Source organism: Solanum tuberosum, unplaced genomic scaffold (genome assembly GCF_000226075.1).
Source record: "Solanum tuberosum cultivar DM 1-3 516 R44 unplaced genomic scaffold, SolTub_3.0 scf00008, whole genome shotgun sequence".
Lineage (NCBI taxonomy): Eukaryota > Viridiplantae > Streptophyta > Magnoliopsida > Solanales > Solanaceae > Solanum > Solanum tuberosum.
This window is the reverse complement of record NW_006238934.1, coordinates 861,849-866,732: the sequence shown is the minus strand read 5'-3', so window position 1 is coordinate 866,732 and position 4,884 is coordinate 861,849. Positions and strand designations below refer to the sequence as shown.

The 4,884-nt window shown below is 35.5% G+C and overlaps 1 pseudogene; it reads right to left on the bottom strand.

Moving 5' to 3' along the window:
• Nucleotides 1-815: 815 nt before the first annotated feature.
• LOC102595043 (calcium-dependent protein kinase 13-like) lies at nt 816-4,564 on the bottom strand (annotated as a pseudogene).
• Nucleotides 4,565-4,884: the final 320 nt, after the last annotated feature.

The following is a 4,884-nucleotide window of genomic DNA, read 5'->3' as shown; positions in this document are numbered from 1 at the left end:
TGATGAAATTTTGTGGGTGGACAAAACCCACCCCGCCCCACCTCATTGCCCATCCCTAAATAGCCTTAAGATAATTTGTGTTCCAGTTTTTACTGTGAAATATTTTTTGCTTCCTGGGTGGTAGTTATATTTGAGCCCATGACCTTTATTTATACCACGATGAGTTATGTGAACATTTTATTTAGAAACTCAAATCATTAGACAAAGATCGCACACTTATAAAGTACTAAATTAAATTTATGGCTATACATATACAAACATTTTTCTACACCTACTTAGTGAGATCCCGAGTCAATATTGCTCCAAGGTGGTCGGTTCAACATCTTTCGTGGAAGTTTTATTACTGTATATAAGTTTAGAAAACATAACTTGCATACTTAATAACAATAAAATGGTAAAATTATCTCTTGGTTCTCCACATTAGTACGGTGAATAAGTAAAAGTGGACGGAGAGTGTGGTAGCAAATAATATTGAAGCAGATCTGCTTCAATGGAGAGAATGAGCATTAAACCTCCCAACTGTTCATACACCAAGTACTACTGTACTAGTTTTTGATGGGCACATAAAATAATACGGTATTTCTTTTACAAAGACTATGCTCTACTGTCAATTTTTCGATTTTTTGAGCCGATAAACTATATTGATTTACTCAAACTAACAATGTGAAGAGGCTAACCAGATGAAGTCGCCTCTTCTTGATCCTGGCAGGCCAACACAATCTCAACCGAACCCCACAAACAATAACGATATATTGAGGTATGATGATATAATGCACATTGGATACAGTACTTACTGCTTCCGCCTCTCTTGAACTTCATTCATTCCCCAAGTTAAGTGACCCGTCCTTCATTAGCTTCACACTCAGGCTATTAAATCTCCCTCTTGAGTAATGTGGAGAAGCCTTTCTCCAATCTGTACCAGTTTTCATCATGGCTGCAAATTCATCATAGCTGATTCGCCCATCCTGCGTAAATGTAAAGGTGATAAGAAATCATCCCTACTCTGTATTCAAGTTTAGCTGTTAGAGGATTTGTATGCTGGTCTGTTTACCTTGTCTATATCAACTTCCTGGAAAATGTCATTAGCAACAGTGGTACAGTCATCTGATCCATCCTCCATCGATCAATGCATCCGGAAGCTCATCTGGTGCGATATAATCATTGCCATCCTTGTCGAAGAAGGAGAAAGCTCTGTGTAGATGTTCATCGTTTGCCATCCTTTGAAGATGGAGTGAAATGGCAATAAATTCTCCAGAGTCCCTTTTCCGTTAGTGTCAATCTGTTACCTTATTATTATTTGTGGCTTAAGTTTTTTATCATTTTGCTTTCCATTCTACATTTATTCTTTTCACTTTTTATATCAAGGATAAAGGATAAGACAAAACTTGTTTTATATGAAGTATCTCGACAATTAACTGCATTTCAATGAATGTTCTACAAAAGAGGAACATTTGGAACCTTCTTAGCCAAGAATGTTCTACAAAAGAGAATGTTCATTATAGAAAATACAAGAAAACCACCTTTAAGCTTTGAAACGGAGGTTATCTACCAATTTCCACATCTTATTTAAATTCAGCAGAATTCATTCTTTGTAGACCTCGGCAGTCATAAAACTAAAAAAGTCTTTCTTTCTTTTTTGATAGGCTGAATAGTTAAACTGACACATGCCCTTGCACTCGATTTTAAAATCGCCCCCCTAGTCTCATTTTCCCTCATTCAACACTTCACTTAAAGGAATAATAACTATTAATAAACGCCTTAGACCGTTGGCCATGCCTATTTGTTTATAGCTAAATTGTGTGCTAATCACGCTGATAAGGTGGATGGATAGGATTCTTTTTATTCAATACTTACTAAAATTATAAACGAAAAAAAAAACATGGAAAAATAAAGAAGAAAAAACCCTTCCTCCCCCTTTCTTTTTACCCTCCCCTCTTTCTTCCATCTTTCATGAGTTTCACAACCTCCCCCTTTGAGTAACCTTTTTCTTTCATTTCCCAGCTCCTCCTGCCCCCTTTCTTTTCCCCTATCCATGTGTCTTATCAAAGTGATTAGCACGCAATTTGACCACATCAGCTAGACTTCCTCCATATAGGCATGTAAATTTAGATATTATGTTTTTTACTATAAGAAAGTCTTCATCAAAATAAACAACTCAGGAATTCCCAATTTAAGTACTCCGTTTACAAGAAATATATGACGAGCTATTTATTTCTTTGCATTTTCATTTCTCCATTATTAAGTATCTTATTCAATTTTAGCTTGCCCCTTGTAAAAAGCCCCATCCTTCTATGTCCCAAGCTGCAGGGGTTGAAACTACATCTCAGTTTTCTTCAACATTAAGCTTCATTGAGGCAACATAATGGTGTACAAGCCCGAGCAAGCAAACAAGGTAACAACAGCACCTCGCAAGCATCTGAGTGAACCACATATTGGCTTAGATATTAACTTAAGATAGAAAAATGCAAGGAAGGTATAAGACAACCATCACATGGTAATTTGCCTGGTTCTGACATTGTTTGATTTCAACATCTGCTGAGATCTCACACCTCACTTACTAAACCCTCCAGCTAGATTAGTAAAAAGTCAAAATGTGATATTTTAGTAAGTAATATTTAAAAAGTGCATGCATGTTTGCCTGAACAATTCAAAGCATGAATAGAAAGTTGTGTCCTGTGTTGAGGCAAGGGTTTCCTAGAGGATCATAACAAGCACCTTGAGCATAAACATAACTTGTAAAACCCAACTTACCAAGTACTTGTTTTGCAGTCAGTCGAAGCTTTGGATCTGGCTCCAGCATTTGACATACAAGATTCTTAGCACTATCTTAAATACTTGGCCAGGGCTCGCGCTTGAAATCTATTCCCCCTCATAATATGGCCTGTGCAACTCCTTGTTCAGATTCTGCAACAAAGGAATGCCTTAAATTAAAGGAGAGAGAAGGTATGTATAAGAGGCATAAATGAGATGATTAATTATAGGAAGTGAATTTACCGGCCCAAAATGGAGGAACCCCACATAACAAAATATATAAAATGACTCATGCACTCCATATATCTATTTCTGGTCCAAGTTTGTATGAATGGTTACACTAGATTTTGAAGAGTGAACTGAACCTTCATGGTGATGAACAAGGACCAAAGTCACATAGAACTTATCTATGCTTACAAAAAAATACACACATTTCCCCGACACAAATAGCTGAACTCATCTGCATTTTAGCACATAGCATCAGTACTCAACAGACAACTTTATTACCATTCCCATGGAAAATTGTACAAATTCTCTGCTAGGATTTCAGTTTCGAGTCTCTTAGTTAAAACAACATTCATCAGACTTGGAAGAGACCAAGTATGACCATCATACGACAGAGCTCCTGACTCATGCAGCTAAAATTGTTAGTTGAAAGCATCCTACTGCAACAACATTTTTGTCAAGTTAACCAACAATCCTTCTTCATTTTCATGATCAGATACCGTCTTATTGCTCAAAATAATGGCTTTTCTCTTCTATTCTCACTTTCCAAAAACGCAAATTCCCAGAGAAAGTATCAACTAGGAATTGAATCCTGAGAGTTCTTCTTCTCACCACAGATTAGATCAATAACACTTCCTAGGTCATATTAGTTGGCATAACATCAGAAAATAAATCTAGAACAAAAGCTTCACTCAGTTACCAGCAACAGGTATGACAATTCAAACAACAGAATTTCGTAATTTCACACCAATTGAAGTATCCTACTCACCTGGCTTGAAGAAAATTGACAAACCAAAATCAATAGCTTTCAAAGGTGAATTCTCCTTCTTATTTGCATATAAGAAATTCTCAGGCTTCAATTCTCCATGCTTATGTTGGAAAAATGATTCTAGTATCTCAAAAAGAAGTGTTCATATTATTTTCTATATTCATCATATTAAATAGATGTTAATATCCAATTAATTGTCTTATAAATCAGTATTAATGTTGGTCTAAATGTGGCAGTTGCCAACGTATATTTCTTCTTAATTGGCCTTCAATTCTCTTGCCATTAATCTTCTTTTCACAGCCTTGTAGCCCTTTAATTCTTTTTAACCGTTGGTTGATGGTTTTCTTGGGAATATATTTATATGCCTCTTGTGTTCTTATGAAGTGGGAGTGAGAAAAGACAATGAGTGATACTTCTTATTTCTTATATTATTTTGCTCGGTTTATATTAGTAAATCTTTGTTAGTTTCTGGCTCCTAGTTTATACTAGAAGAGCTTGTTGAATCCTGGGGATACATCTATACCGGGTGAAATATCCTTAAGGATAGTGTTTTTCGACACGCCTCAAGTTATGAGAATTTCTTACAAGAGTTCATGGTGAAGTACAAGTTTTGATAAATTCGGTACAAATGTTCATGATGAAGGTATTTTCCGTAAGATTTACAACAGCTTGTGACACAGCTGCACCACCTCCATAATTGTCCGCGTAACACGGCTTATGACACGCCTCTTTCAAGCTCACAATACTCGAATCACGAGACAAATGCTTCATAATCGCAACTTCTCGCCTTGCATCCTCCACATCCACAGTTGTCCTCATCTTCCTCTTCGAAATCGACTTACAAGCTAATAAATCCCTATTACTTCGATCTATACAAAAGTGTACAATTTAGAAAGTTGATTAGATTTTAATATAATTTTTAGATATTTAAGTTGTTACTTACTTTTTGTTTGCGCAAATTTATTGTGAAGAGGTCCATTAAGATGTTCATCCGACATTCAAAATAATAAAACAATAACTAAAGAATATGAATTTAAAACTAAAAGTCATAGCTAAAACAAATTCCATAATTTCGAAAAAATTATCCACTAATTAAAATTAAGATGAACAAAAGAAGTAATTTTTTTAAAAAAAAAAAT